The 17,067-nt window shown below is 38.5% G+C and overlaps 1 protein-coding gene across 14 annotated transcripts in view; it reads right to left on the minus strand.

Annotated features, from left to right (window-relative positions):
- TCF4 (transcription factor 4) overlaps nucleotides 1-17,067 on the minus strand; it is a 331,867-nt gene that overhangs the window by 165,222 nt on the left and 149,578 nt on the right. The gene's annotated exons all lie outside the window — the stretch shown is intronic.

A 17,067-nucleotide genomic window follows, 5' to 3' on the forward strand; every position in this document is an offset into this window, starting at 1 on the left:
AAAAATTGCCCAGCCTGAACCCAAGTTCAGATTCCACCAGTAGACTCAGCAGGACATGGGATAACGGAATGCGAGTATCTTTCTCCAATTCTAACAACCCAATTTTTATCTATAGACAGTATTACAGAGATGTATACAGCCTCAGTTGCTATCTGGCCCCATCTAAGGATGAAGCCAAGGCTGCTCATTTGTTTCTTTTCAAAGTATGGTTAGCCCTATCCATCAGCAAGGAAGACAACAAAACCACATTACAAAAGATCTAAGCAGTAGAGTTTAGTTTGTGACACATGAAGAGTTATCATAGAAAAATCGATCCACACCAGGACAATGAAAAAGGTCTAGTGACAAGGCCAGGTACTCAGAACACAAAGCCCACACCATCTGAGAGCAAAGGATATTTCTTTCTCGCAGACTAGTTTTAAGGAACACTACATTTTACACCTGGGACTATTCTTCTCTTTTCCAATGGGAAAATTCAAAACTAGTATTTTGAGGAAAAAAATGGTATCCATCTAAAATTAACAACCCTCCAAATCCCCCCCCCCAACCCAAGTTAATGCAAATGCTAAAAGTAACAGCAGTCATGTTTTATGGCTTAGTTCAACAGCAATGCCATTAGCGCATGCCTTAGTGACACCGCACGAATGATGTACCTTTAATAAACCTTATATCTGATCAAAAAAGTGCATCCTGTATCTGTCACCATATACATAAAATAAAAGAGGATTTTTTCAAAGAAAGCGAAACCTGAGTCCAAAAATTAACCCTCTCTCCCTCTGTATTAACTTTTCTACTGATTTCAAGAAATCCCAAACTTGGAAAAACATGCCCCCGACCCCATTGTGGTATATTGCCAAGGAGAAAATCAATGTCCACATCAGTTTCAATTACAACGGAACACGCTATCATCTCACAGGCTGTCAGTCCTGGGACATCTAAGAGAACAGCTTCAACTGTATGAGGATTTTACATTGAAGAAAAGACTCATTTACCTGTTCAGCAGTGCAAATGGTCATACAGACATATTTCTTCTTCTGTGTAAGTCAGATATAACCTATGGATGTCCTTTAACTTCTCTTTACAAATATGACTAACAGAAAAGACTTGACCTTTATGAGCTATCAAATGACGTGTGTCCTTCCTTAAGCTCTTGCATCTAAAAAGCTTCAGTACAACCACACGGTAATTCACTTTGACATAATATTCGCTTGTTTAACAACCAGAAAGGCAGGTAGAGAGGTATGTTAAGTGTAGGCAAGCAGGCAGGCTGACAGAAAGGTAGATGATAGATAAATAGATAAGGTAAAATTTGCTTTGACTTCCAGGGAAATTGAACATCTAGTGTCTTGTTTTGGTAATTTCTAAAAACTGGATTGTAAAATACAATTTTAAGGAAGAAAGGCTATCTATTTTTCTCTCTAGAAGGAATTACTAAATCCATCCCCTATATAATTTCACCACCTGGCATTATTTCCCAACTTGAGTCCAGCACACAAACCTCAGAAAGATGAATTTTCCTACCAGGACTTGTCTCAATTCGTGTGTGTGTGTGTATGTGTGTGTGTGTGTGTGAGTGAGTTAGAGCTATCCCTTCCATTATTTTGAAACCAGAAAGTCAGTGCAAATAGTAAGGAAGAAAGACGGAGGGAGAGAGAGAGGGAGAGAGGAAGACAGGGAATGAGGGAGGAAGGGAGGAAGAGAAAGAATGTAAGACTAAGAGGGAGAGAGGAGAGAGGAAAGGAGAGAAACAGAGAGAGGGAGAGTGGACTGGAAAAGCAAGAGGGGAGGATGGGAGAGAAGGAGGAGGGAGAGATGAGAAGAACATGAATTCACGCTGCAGAGTCCCCGAAGGACTCCTGGCTACATAGGCCCAGCATTCTTTACTATCATATCAGATACAGACTGCTTAATCTTAATTTTGCTTGTTAAAAAATATTTATCCAGATACAAAAATAAACCCACTGCAAATTACAAGTTGTCAGGGTTAAAAATCTACTCCTGTTTGTGTGGGGGAGGATAAGGGACCAGCATAGACATGAATCATTCTCAGTAATTTGAGTGTTTCCATGACATCAATGGGCACGGGTCCAGGACTCTGTCGAAGTCTGCGAGGTACCAAGGAGGCAGTGCAGCCAGCAGGAGGCTGGGAGGTGCACTTTTTTTTTCTTTAGGATTATGCTCCTTGTAAAGATTTCATCTGTAGCATCCACTTTTACCATCAAATAGATCGCTCCAGAGATCACGAGCGAACACATTTCACTCTGATAGCGTAAGCCTTTAACTTTATTACATCTTTTTGTTCCCAAATTCAACTGTAAATCTGCCCTCAGAGTCCAAACCTCTGTTTGGGAGCAAAATAATCAGACAGAGACTGTGGATAAACTCAAACACTTTCTCAAATGTATTCTATCTATTCTTATCATTTCCTAATGACAGAAAGCAGCCATTTTACAATGACACCTCAGTCTCTAGGAAAAGACAACTATCTTTTGTATAAATTGTCCAGTAAAAATTAGCTATGGTCTTGATGTTGATTTTCTGCTTAAAATTCACTGAAACATTTGTTTCAGATAATAAAATTTTCAAGAGCGCTGATAACATGTTTGAGTAGGATTCCTAAGTAACTCTCTGTGCTCACGAACACAAAAGCTCCTAAATATCTGCGTTTACTGTATGTCAGGCACGGATTTTTGTCACTTGTACCAACAGGCTGGCGCAGACAGCTTCTTTCCTCCTTTCTCCATTCTTCGCCACCCACCTCCCCCCCATCCCCACAACCACAGCGGAGCTTTGAATGAGCTAAAGATTCTATTTTTCCAATATTTAAAAGAGATAGCAGTGATGAACAATCCCGGCGTGTTCACTGCGGAATTTTCGAGACGTCCCTCCAGTACTAGAATGCGACAGCCGCTGCGGATATTTTTTGGCACAAAGACAATGGTGGCAGTGCCAAGCCCCCATGGCTAAAACTACTCAAAAGAGGCATAAGGGTAGCATTAATCGCTCAAGTCTTTTACTGCATGGAGTACTGTTGTCCATATTTTAAAAACTAAAAGTACCCGTTAGTAACATTTGTCGTATGCCCAGAAAGGGTGTGTGTTTGGGCGGGGGGGAAAGGGGGTATCCTGAAATATACACCAAAAACAAATCTTGTCAGGAGTTTGATTCATTTTTATACCTAAAAGGACCAACTGTTAAATTTTGCTGCTGGTGACAATTTGCTGTGCATGAAACGAATGATCTGACCTAATGGAGTATACTAAAGGCTGAATGAAAGCTACAGAGAGGATTTTATAAACTGAGCTGAGATACTGACTAAATAACTTTCTTCTACAGAAATGATGTATACAAGGAACATGTAATACCATGTCACAATTTTTTAAATTAAACAAGAAAAACGCTGTAAACGAGCAGACACAACATCCGTCAATCAACCCTTCTGGAGACAAAGGAGATCCACACGCAGCCCCTTCTCCAGACAAGTCGGCATCTACAGTGAGCGAGCAACACACAAAGTCAACGCATGTTTTGTCCAAACTGAACCCATCAACGGCTGAAACCTGTATTTAAATTTTATTATTAAAAATGACACCATTTGGTAATCAATAAAGGATTCACTTGCTTCTTCTGTTGTCCTTGAAAAACTAATCTAAGCAGAAAAATACTGCATAAGCTACTTCCAGTTCTTTTAAAGACCAGTATTTTTGCTGATCTATTCAGTAATGCTTTATCTTGCTGCCCCAAGGAGGAAAAGGAAAAATTATTTTATATAATTTTTCACTTGACTTCCAATCTTTCTTCCAATGTATCCATAGTATCCTGCTGTAAGGGAATGCCATGGGAATTGGATGTGAATGAAAATACTACATAAAGGTAAAAATGGCCTTGTAAGTCCATTCATTCACAGGGATGCATCTAAGAAGTACAGCCTTCGGTAGATTACTACACCTGGACAGTTCTAATCTACAAAGGAAGAGAGACCAAAAGAACACCATACTGATAATATGATTTCTGGAGATAAGCTGTGATATAGGAGACCCCACTGGTGGTTGACCAGTAGGATAATAACAAGGTCATGTTCAGGTTTCTAGCCTTTTATTATTCAAAGGCCACTCTTAACATTATATATAAATGACAGATAATGCTCCTATCACTGAAAAATTGCACCTCTACAGTGAAACATACCCCATGAAAAGCCTTGCTAAAAATTATCTGATGCTGCAGGACAATACCAAATAAGGCTGTTTCACCGTTAATCCTCATTCTGGGAACTGACGAATGAGCCTTTTGTTCCCAGCCATCAGGCTAGGGAACTCACCATACCATGTACGAGTCAAAATAAATTTCTGTACCTTTCCCCTACCCCAATCTATTTCTGGTAATCCTATTAATTTTTTAATATTGAAAAGACTACTTCATTTAAAAATGATTGCAATTCTTAGTGGTTCTGAAAATATACATGAGGTCATTATTCACAGTTCTTTCGTCTTTTCCATGCCTGCTTTTTCTGCCCTTGCTCAAAAAAGAATAGCTGAGTCTCTGTCATGCATTACCCACAATGCAAAGGGCTTACTTCTGTAGACTACCGATTTATTCAAGCTGCGCAACAATCCTGTGGGGTGGGTAATATAAAAACTCTCTTAGAGATGAGGAAACTGAGTTACAAAAATTGCCAGAGGTCACACAGGAGGTAAGTGGTAGAACAAGGAATCAAACCCTGGCAATTTGATTCCAAACATTGGACTTTTAGCACTATTCCACACTGTTGATACTTAAACTCTGCAAAAAGAATCTGTAAATAAGCAAGAAGCCCAATACTGAAGACTCAAACTCCAGAGCTCAAAACACTCATGAATTTGATATGAAATTAATGAAAGTGTCTTATAGGTGGTGATGATTTACATTTACATGGCATTTTACTCTTAAAAGGTCTCTAGGTACTTTAAAGTTGTGCAAATGATGTACACTGGAATTTGTGACTTAAGAAAAACTACTGTACAATCATCTCCACATTAACTTGAAGCAACTAACCAACAAAAACATAGCCGCAAACTGCATTTCTACACATTCCCCATGTGAAGAATATGACTTCATTTAAAATGCACAGAGAAGACTAAAAGTAAAAATATAACTACAATCCAGGACAACACGGTATCACTCACAAAGTGTCTTCTGTGGAATAATAACTTCACAACACTCTCCAGAAAACAAGAGGGAAGCTAAGCAAAAGGGCCTAGAGAATGTTGCAAGCTATCTGTATTCCTTTCCCAGAAATTTGCATTGTATCTTAGCAAGTTAAAGCTTCTAAGAAGTCCTGGAGCGAGTGAGGACCTTTAATTTAGTGTCATATTATCTTTTCCTAAACTTGTTTGAAGACATATACCTGCTCCCTTCTTTGTGTCTATTAATACAAGTCCCAAGAAACTTTAGGAATCACTATTATAAAAAACAACACTAAGATTTAAGATTAAGCTTTAATGTATGTTTGTAATTTTCTATCAAATAAATAATGTAAATTTTAAGACAGAATTTTATTCACTTTAAACCGATCTATAAATGTTTTTTACTTTTTGTGATGTTTCTATGCAGATCCACCTCTGTTGGTCTAGCTGACTGGTCAACCTTAATTATCCCTGACCCTAACTTGGAGGTGAGAGTCTGGGTTTGGAAGATATCAAAAGTTTATCTTATTCCTTCAATTTCTAAAATTCAGAGAACACTGGTTTTCTCCTACAGAGTCTTACTATACCAGGACAACTCTGTCATCGCCCACAGGCATCAAGAAATCAAAATTTAATAAACTTCATGCTAAAAGAGCTACAACTCAATTCCAGTAGATAAACTAGTCATTCCACAGCTTAGAAAATTCTCCTCCTTCCCTTCTTTCTAAATTGAAAAGAGAAAAAAAAAAAAAGTAGGGAAAAAGGTGACTGGGCACACAGTTTGTACCAAGGAGTAACAGGAAATAGGGAGCTAGCCGTTTTCCTGGAAAAGACTACCATTGGTCCCGTCTTTCATTGATGTTTTTAAGTCACGAAAACAGAATATTCAGTAGTGCCCTATAGCCCTGATCCTGGAAAAGCAGGAGTCTTGGTTGCATTTCGTCACCGATGCGCCTCGTGTTGTCTAGACATGGTGCTGCCTTCAAAACAGCGGGTGCACTCACATTCCAAATATGCCGGGTACCTCGAGACACCATCAAAACTCATCACTGTAGGGTGCTGCCCATGGTTCAGAATTGACACTCAATTCTCCTTAAAGTACTTATATTTGTGAAGCACAATTGAGTGTGCAGAATGATTTAACATTCATTGTTTAAGACAACACACCCAAGAACCCCTTAGATGGTCATTTAATCCCTATTTTTAGATGAGATTACTCAAATTAATAAACCAGTTTATACCAGAGGTTACACAGATATTAAGAGATGAAGCTAAAATATAAACTTTCAATTCTAGTACCAAAGCCTGATTTTACAACATGCCTCCTCTTTTTAGCACCTTCTAGATGTATTATCAGCATGTTTTGTGGTAACAAACATTATCCTGCCTGTCTTTTCCCTGTGTTCCACAACCCCCCCTTCAAATAATTTTAACTCAATTTGTAGTAAGTAAAGTCCTTTGATGGAAGAAAGTGTTTACGTTGATGAACATTCTGAGTGACCATCCTCTGGCAGATCAACGCAGAATAAAAACGCAATCCATGGGCCGAAGACAGCAGCCGAAATAACCGCCTCCCCTCGGTGTCATGCTCCGGGGACGCCCACACCTGACCCAATTAAAGCACATGAGTTTTATGCTTTATTTTCCAAATGCAGGAAAATCTTTCATTGAAAATAACCCTCATTCCACAGAGTGTGCAATTAATCAACATAATCATGGGGATAACTTAGCTGTTTGGGGAGGTATGTTAAATAACTCTTTACGGCCACTAAAGTGCCACTTGAGCCACCAGAGTAATAATTTTCTGAATCAGCAATTGGTACAAGGGTCCCCTAGAGACCTGAAGGACTAAGGGCAACCCCGAAATCACTCAACTTACTTCTAATCAGGAACTTACCACTGGCTTTGTGGGAATAAGATCTTAATAGTTCTGCCACCCTATTTTATATTTTTCCCGTGGCATCTGTGCCAACAGGACCTAACCAAGGCATCCGAGGAGTGTGTGACCTCCGAAGATACAACATCGACATTTGAAATCTTAGTTTTTATTAGAAGAAATGATAATTTCATATAAAAATGAAAAAAGGCGGTATCTGCAATATGTATTAAAGGTATCAAAAGCCAGCAAAAATAAGATACGTTTGCTACATTCTTAGGAGCAAAGGCAGACACAGGATGGGCACGGAGAAAAGTAATCCCCCAAAATTCAATTCTAAGGCCAAGAAGCCTTGCTGGTCATGAGGAGTATCAGTGCGACTTTTCTTAAAACAGATCCCTGGGTTCTCTACCCCAGAGTACTTGAATTCAGTGGGGTAGGATCTAGCATTTATACTTTTTTTTTTCCTCCAAAATAAAATCCCACAGGTCAGTCTAATGAGCCAAGGAGGAACCAATCTAAGAGACAGGCACAGACTTTGGGGCTACAACAGATGGAACTCCAATGAACCTGGTCACCTAGTGGAGAACAAAAACTCAATTACTGCCTGAGGCTACCTATTTAACTGGATTTTAAAAAGACAAACAATTGTTGCTCTCGAGGCCTTTTCAGACAGTTACCATGTAACCATTTCGTGGGTTAGAATAGCTAGTTTCAACCAGTGTGCTGCAAGAATTTTTAAAACAAGCAATGCCTGACTATTACGTCAGGGACACTGACCTCTTTTTCCTTAGACTGTCAAATAACAACAGCCAACACAACCAACAGCCGTCCAGCGTGAATGAGTCAAAATGATACCTATGTTTTTTAGTCAAGTCAGCAAAAAACATAGTTTTTGGTGTGTAGCAGAAGTTTAGTCATTCGCTTACGTGTGCCATGAGATAGAAAAGGCTGAAAATCACTGGGTTAGACAAACCTTTTCCTGGCAGTGCACTAGGCCTTTAAATGTGTTCATCTCCACTGATGAAGACTGGCTGTTTTAAAGAAATTAATCTCATATTACTAAGCAGAGTCCCCTGACAAGCAACCGAATCCCAAGACAGGACAGTCCTGGGGGTGACCGGTTGCTCGCCTTCTGGCAGCCCCACGGGCCACTGCTCTGAACATGCCCCTTCCCCAGTTCCACCCCAAGACAAGAGTCACCTTTAGACTCCCAGCTCAACCTCCAGTGAGCACTGCTGGATGTAACTTAGAAGGGCCCTTACGCCAGGGGTTCCCCACTGCCCGGGCTCTGCTAAGGCATTACAAGGCCATACCAAAGAGAGAATCTGCTCCTTCCACCTCTCCAGAGGGCATCTACGGCATCTCTGGCCAAACGCAAAAGAGACAGCATCCTATGAGTAGGACTTTGCTAAATTATTTGGAATGTATCAGCAAATTTTAAGAAAATCAGTAGCTACACTTCACCATGCAAGTCACTTTTAACAGTAAATTATTTGATACCCATTTAAACATGATGTCCTAACAGAGTCTTACTAGCATGAAATGTAAAAAATAACAATGACCGAACTCTGAATTAGGTATAGTGGAACAGAAAACAGAGGAAAAGGTTTAGTATTACGTTTGTTATAGAGTGTTTATATAGGAAAATTACATATTTTAGCACCTGGCATGTAGGCGAGGGCCTCAGTTTTCAAGCAGAGCTTAGAGCTAACAAGAACATAACAATTATCACCTCTTAAAGAAACCACACACATTTTATATGATACTTAAGACTGCACAAAAATAAAGGGGTTGGGGGTTTCAGGAAGATTTTAAATAGTTTATACATAAGCATAATACGTGTAAGTGTTATATTTATACATATACATACATTTCTATGGGTAACATGTTTAATCCCAGACAAAAGGTAAACCAAGTGTCACTTACATAGGTAACTGTAACGTATGAGGAGAGCATTTCTCAGCCCTAGCACAGCATGGCAATTGGTCTCTAGTCCCTCAACATATACTACTCAGAAGTTAAGTGGAAATAGCCCAGAATTCAAATGTATGTATTCCAGGGCATCCATACAGCAAACTAGGAAGACTGCTAACCCGCTGAGCCTGCTTTTCAAGATCACCTTTAAGAGGATGGACCTACGAAAACCAAACTCAGAAGTGAGCGAGACCAGGCTTCTCAGAGGATGATTCCCCTCACTAGTCATTGTTAACAGAAGGTGATGGTTCGCAGATAAAATGATACAAGCCACTGAGTTCCACACTGGTGAGCAAGAGAAGCCTTCCAATCACTGAATATGAGCATGGCTAAATCACGAGAGGAAGGCGGTGGGGCCCAGGAAGGAAGCGGGGAGGCAGAGGAAAGGAAGATCAGGGAAGAAAGGAGGAAGGAGAGGGGGTAGTTGGAATAGTGACTTCATCCTATCACAATGTGCGAAAATAAAATACATGGCCTAGTTCTTTGCAGATGGCAATTTTCACCTCTGAAACTCGTACAAATGATAATCTGAATAGGTGTGAAGAAGATTAAAAAAAAACATGGGATACAAAAATAACTATCTGTTGAGTGCCTCCATGTACCATGCGCTGGGTGCTGGAGTCAAGAGTGGACATTACTTTCAGGAGGCAAGAGTTTACAGGACTGCAATGGGGAGCGAGCCCAACACTGAACCTAGGTAAGGTCAAAGTGGCAATGATGAGACGCGCAGAGGAAGAACACCTGATAAAACTGAACGGCATCTTGGTAGTAGGTGGCAACAGGAAGGCCATGTATTAGAGATGCTGTGCAAGATGCCATTGTAACAGATTTAGTGGGGACTTGATATTGGAATGTAGTTTGTAGTTACTTGGCAATGTTAAATAACTCAGAGTAAATTAAAAAATGATAATTGAGTAATTTATCTCAAACAAAGTTTAAAGTCACTGGTACCTAAAATTGGAAAGACAGAAAACTAACTTTTCTGTCTTAAGATGACATTCCCCCCCCTTCCCCAACTCTAAGCTTTTGGATCATTTCATATTTGGGGGAGCTGGTTTGGGAGTTTTGATAGAATTTGCTTACAAATGAGAGAAATCTGATATATAAGAGAAAAGAATTGTAAAGATCTAAACTCTCCTCTCCATATAACACCATACTGATTCAATCAAGCTATATCATTTTAGAGCTATATAGAAATCACTTATAATTAATTATCATAAATAATTTGATAAGAATATGTCAGCCAAAATCGTTGCTATTTGTAAGACATTCCTTTTTCGGAGCCCTGATCTCCCCTTGCAGAAACCAAGGCTGCTCCGCCTCCGCCCACGCCTCCGCCCACGCTGCGGAGGGGAGGCCGGGACGCTCCTGCTGTGCCTGCCCAGGTAGAAGCCAGTCCTGTGACCTGGGAACACAGAGGCCGGCAGTGACTTGCCATTTAACAGCTCGCACTCCATCAACAACAACTCAAAGTGGCAGAACAAAACAAAGAAAGGTTCTACTCAAACTATCGTTCTCAGTGTCCGCCAGGGAGGATGGCTTAATTTGATCTGCAGGAAACAAACAAGATAAAATATTACACAGCAAATATCAGCTCGTTTTCCTTCACAAAGCTAGTGAAAACTGTCAGCTCTATCAGGGAGTTCTCTACCAGGGACAGCCTACCAGATCCATCACCTACAAAAAGTAATGTTTCAAATTTCAATGATTTATCCTTTTAAGTCAATTCCCAACTTAGTCAAACAAGAATTCTTAAGTGTAATCAGGCCAGGAGGAACTACAAAAATAAATACGATTAATGGAAATGTAAAATCAACCACTTAAAAACTCAAGAGTGGCATATATTTTACATGTTATTTAAACTATCAGGGCTCTATTTAGCAAAAACAAACCAAAACATACACACACAACTTCCATTTCCAAATAAAAACAAATTAAGTGCCATACTCAGTATTAACCTACAACTTTATAATTACTGCAAATATATGATTAGTGGTGTAAAAGTACAAAAACAAAGGAAAACAAAAAACAAAAAAAACCCCAACCTTGAAAAGATATTAAGAACCCACACACATCAGTCAGTTCCAATATGAGCAACCAGCAGAGGGCGCACATGCCACAACAAGAGCTGGCCTGCCAGGTACCACTCAAACTCATTTAGGAATAAGCCTGACCAAAATTTTAAAATGGTGGGGAGAGGGGACTGTCCTGTCAATGGCATTAATACAACAAATGTGCTCAGTTTAGGATTAGTAAGAAATATTCACAAGTACACTTTGTAAGCAAATGTGACTTTAACAGAAATTTCTCAGCTGCTTCATGGAAAGTTGTTCATTAAAAAGAAATAATTCTTCCTTTGTAAAGAAGTGAAATTATATCCCTTCTCAAGGCCATTGTAGTTTTTATAGATCACTATTAAGAATTATCTATAATAAATTAATTTTTAGAAGGAAATTAAGTATTAAATTTCTAACACATAAACACATTTTGGTGAGTATATTAAATTACCCATTGCAAGCAGACTCTCTTTTAGTGTATTTACAGGTGTCATATACATTAATTAATTAATTTTTGTAACCCGACAATAATAAAGTATGTACCATTGTATGGTTAAATTAAGATACATACGGTACCTATTTTTCCACTGGCTAGCACTCGACTGATGGCCTGTGAGCTGTCTCTCTCAGGTCTCTGTGCCACGGTAGCTTTGGGGTCACAGTAGCTTATGCCAGGAGAGCTCCTCATAGCTATGGATGCACAAGTATGTGCAGAATGGGCGCCGTTTTTTCTCTTAAGGAAGTTTTCCCATAAATTCAAGTCACAAACTCCTTCCAGTGCTTTCCAAGTTTGTGATTTCAGAAACAATATCACAAATTAAAATAAAATAAAGAATGACACCTCATGAAAGAACCAAATTAAAATCAATATCAAATATGGTACTTGCTACATTTATAGATAAAAATTAATCCACGGGTGTACAATCTCTAATTTATAGTATGTTAGAATAAACAGAAGCCTTTTGCTTAAGTTTCGAGATGGAAAGCTTGGTAGGATAATTACCTGCCACTTGTCCATCGACCTAAATGATAATTTCAACCTCACCTCTACTCACCAAACAAAAACAATGAAGCCATCTGACATCTCCATCAGGTGATTTTTTTTTAAGCTTTCTTAGTAGATTTAAAAGTTAACCTGAACTTACGGCATATACAAACCAGGTGGTTTGGCTTTCACATAGGTCATGATAAATAATACTTATCTTTTGGCCGATGTGGCTATACCATTTCTGCCTAAGTTAAAATGACAATGCTTTATTATTTCTAAGCACTCAATTCTGAAATGTTTGCACAATCTGTTAAGTCCAGGCACATAGAAATGATTCTGACGTGCAGCCTGCTAAGGCCAGTGGCAGGGATAATGCCTCTTTACTTGGGTAAAACATGGTGGCATATAGGTCACTCTCTTAAGGGGAATCAACTGTGTGTCTCTTCTTTGCATTTCCACGACAATCCTTCATCCTGCAGCCTGGAGCTGAGAGTGAAATGCAAGAAAGGAGCCGAGTGCTCAAAGCAAAAATCTGCTTCCAGGACAATCCATTATATCTGACAAGTTAAATGTTCCATGGTAGGCCATATGGCATCAGAGCAGGCCCGACGGTGGAAGAGGGGAACTCAGCAAATGCATCACAATTAAGGAGTTTGGCTACAGACTTTACTTTGAATTACTTTATTTTTTTTATTAAATTTTAAATGCCGTCCCCCTAATTTTTAACTGAATCTCTTTTATGAGACAATTTTTCAGGAAGTTCCATAATTTCTTTCTCATCTCATGACTTTATCAGTGGATACTGATAAAGGTTAAGGTATACGTGGCCATTTTTAGGAAACAGAGTTTCAAAGCGGAGGACCTGTAAGCCTCATTTCAACATTTCAAGATGAAATAATGTGTAGATTCTATCTGTCCACTAGATTAGAATATGCAAATAAATCAAAGTGGTTATTAGGTTAAGATATTTAAATGAAACAGATACAGCATTAAATGAAACCAATTTCCATTTTCAAGTCCAAAAAAATCTTAAAAGTTGTACAGTCATAATGTGCATGTTCCTGTTTCTTCCAGTTTATTTCATTTTAACCAAATTAATGAGTTAACTGAAGACTATCTCAGTTGAATCTAGCTCCTCCTAGCATGACACCAAAAAGGAACACTGAACTCCTGCAAATACCATGTCCAAGAGATAAGTCTTACAAGCTCTCTAAGACACTCTGATTAAAAGCAGGCTGTCTATGACAATAAATATTTGATTTTAGAAACAATGTAATATAAATCATATTTGTACTATATTCATTTATTACATTAAGGGAGGGGAAGATTAAATTAATGAAATGACCAAAGTAGTATCATTATGCAATGGTATACAATTACACAATAAAGAAAAAACATCCCTATTTCTTGTGAAGAATTCTCAGGAAGAGAACTGGATCTATAATTACAAAGTGAAAAGGCCTTCCACAGAAGTGTCCAAACTCATCGGTCTAGTCCAGTGTCACACAGCAATTTTATCAACTCCCTCACTTCCTCGGGATGACGCATGACGCATTCTTGAGCAAATATAGTATGAAATAAATTGTAATGGGTAGGATTTTCTTAGCAATAATGATTATCATTTAACTCTTCACACTGGTTTACAAACATGAAGTTCACAATAATTAAGATAAACATGTATGCATCTTTCTGAAAGAGAAAGACACTAAGACTCATTTCCCTAAACTATTTTCACTCTCCATTTCTCCAGAGGGTTACTATTTCCCTCAAATGTACCGGCTTCTGCCTTAATTAAGAATAACATTATTTCAAAGAGCATATCCACACACTTTATAAAAAATAGGTCATTTTCATCATGTTTAAAATTATGAACACATTTTCTTGTGGCCCCAAAGTTACTCTTTGTTAATAATCATGTTATCTTATAGTGACATCTTCCTTATTTTTAAATACGACACAATTTATTGAATTGTGAACATGGCATGTGGATTATGAACTAGTAATCTGTATTAAAAAATCACTGTTTATGCCTCTTTGCATTTTTATCAAGTGCTTTCATATACATGCTCTTACAAACTTCATCAAAATTCTGTTAGGCAGTTATTATAACTATTATGATTGGTACTTTTATTCTGTATGTGAGGACAAAAGGAGATTCAGAGAGGTTAATTCACTGGACTGAGAGCACACAGCTATGCAACGGAGGAGCCACACCTGCCGCCCAGGGCACGGCAGCACCGTGCTGCCACGCCACACCGCCCACCACGTGAGGAAGCACAAGCATTAGAAAAGACATAGGAAGTTCTACTTGGGAATGCAACTATATATGTTACACATTTTTACTTGGTATTCAAAGAAAAAGTGGCGAAATATTTGGTAGTGATAGTGCCCAGTTTGGAAAAGGACCAGGAACCACGGGCTTGGGTTTCCTAGGAGGAATGAGCACATATTCCACCTGCAATGACACTTACACAGGAGCACGCACACACTCGGAAGGTGTAGGCATGCGCGCCTCAGCACCGACAGAGTGCCCTGGGCCACTGTGTGCTGTAGATCCTATTTCTGTCTACCCAGGTCCACATTTTTATTACTAATTAAAATGTCCAGATGGTAAAATAACACCTGATCCGAGGGGCTTTTAAGAACAGTAATTGTCAACGCTCAACTCCTACAATGTTAACAAGTTGGAAAAATTGGCCTGCACTGAATTTTGTATGTACTGTTTCCAAACCGTCAGCGAAATGCGGTTAAAACTTTAATAATCTGAACACAAAAAAAGTCCACATTAAACTCTTTACCAAGAAAAAAAGGGAAAGATTTGCCACTTACATCATTAGTGTTATGAGGAAGCTCATGAATTCCAACAGAACCGAATGTCATATCACAGCAATACAATTGTGTTTCACAGAGGGAAAAATACATTAACAGAGGAAAAGAGTGAGATTAGAGCTATTCAATATCTCATCATTTCACGGGGCCCTTTCTCTCATCTTTTGTTTTTTTTTATAGGTTTACTAAATAATAAACAATTTTCAAATGTCTTTTCCTTTTTGGTGTTTTTTATACCACATGTAGGTATAGATCTTAATCACAAAACAGAACACTTACTATTTTATATGTTTTTTAAAAATAAGGATTTTGGGATCACTCCTGAAAAACAAGTTAGGCCTTGGCTCTTAAATAATATACTTCAGGAAATCACAAATGCTTTTTAAATGTTTAAGCAGTTACTTCCTAATCCTAAGTGGATTCTTTTTTTCTCAAGCAAACATTTTTGCAAATATTTAGGCTGCTTTGATACGCAAATGTTCTCCCAAACATTTCCACCAGCCAGCCACTAAAATCTCTCCACAGACCCCAACCAATGGGAAAGTTTGCAAGGGAAATATGAGAAGCAACTGGATGAGAATATGCCAGGAACTCTGGCTTCACTAGCCACAAACAAATGGTGATTTTGTTGCAATACCTGAAACAAAATCTTTGGATGTTTTGGTGAAACAACTACTTTAAAATTCTCAGTCATGGGGCTGTAATTCTCCTTGACTGAGGCAACAGCTTCTGGGGAGGGTAAAACGGATCACCCACCGGTTTCCTATTTCAGAGTTCAATAACTCCAGTAACTGGGGCTTTGCTGCTGGACAGTGAAAATCTCATCACTTTAAGAAGAAAATACCCATTGGAATTAACATGTGCAAAACAGGAAACAGAAAAAGTAATAAATAATGCCACAACTAGGGTCCCAAGTCTTGACAAGTATTACATTAGTAGAGCACTTTCAAAAATGTCCTCCCGAGGGACTAAACCAGGGAGACGAGGCTGCTACAGACATCTTTACTGTGTAAATAACTCAAGAAATAATTTGTGCTAACACAGGATTTCCAGAATTAAAAACAAGGGGCTAGCACTCAAAACTAACTTGTAAATACAATCACTGAGTAATAACAAGCCTCAGTATTCCCTTTCCCTTTTATACTCCAAAAACACCCCCAAAACCGGCTTTGGGAAATAATGGGATTCCCTATTAACAGGTCAACAAATCATTTCAAAGAAAGTCTCCAGTTTCCTCAGCCACATAAGCCACCAGAGGCTAGTCACATTGAAAACAAAACCAAATTTCAGGATTCCGGTTGCTAACACCATGCCAGGCATCACTGACGAAGGTATTGAGTTGGTAAACATTTGTGAATTTGGTGGGAGGAGAACACTAACAGCGAGTTTATCAAACCAGTGAAACACTGAGCTTATAAAATTTCAATAATCTGTGTTTCAAAAACTAACCTGCAGATCGACACGTGTTCCTTCACTTCTGCCATCACTTCCTCATTTACACATATTAGAAGTGGTCAAAGATTTCATCAAATGTGGTTTTGACAATAGCAGCAAAAGTGCCTAAAGCCACAGATTTTAATTGAGCCCAAAATACAGATTTCAGGGGGTGGGGGAGAACCAATCACAGCAGGAAGTGTTTTAAAAGAAAAAAAAGGAAACATTATCTTGAGTAGTTACTCTGCACTTAGTTGTACTGTATGAAAAAAAATTTTTTTAAAAGCTCCATAAAATGTCAGAATTAACCTATTGTTTCAGATTGCTTACAGGTGAAATTCTACCATCTGGATGGGCAGTTTGCCTGCATAAAAAAGAAGTAAACTCAAAGGAAAAAAGTACAGCTTTCTTCTGCCTGCTATTTTAACACAATAGATTAAAAAAAAAAAAAAGAGCCACCATAATCTCCAAACAAGACACACCATGTCTACACACACACATACAGACACGCACACACATTCATGTATAAACTGTGACAACACAAAAGTGGGAAAAGCAAGAGATTGAAATAAAATTCTGTTTCTTGGAACTTTGTTTCTTGGAGATTAATAAGGAATAAAAACCTAGTCATTCTTGATTGCATAACAGAAATAAAAGATTTACTTTAAACTTCTTATTAAATAATTGATGATACTTTCTATTTTACTGTGATGCTCTAAAAAATAAGACCTTGCATATAAAAGT

The sequence above is a fragment of the Pteronotus mesoamericanus genome, unplaced genomic scaffold (assembly GCF_021234165.1).
Source record: "Pteronotus mesoamericanus isolate MK-2021 breed Mesoamerican mustached bat unplaced genomic scaffold, CSHL_Meso_final contig_74, whole genome shotgun sequence".
Classification (NCBI taxonomy): domain Eukaryota; kingdom Metazoa; phylum Chordata; class Mammalia; order Chiroptera; family Mormoopidae; genus Pteronotus; species Pteronotus mesoamericanus.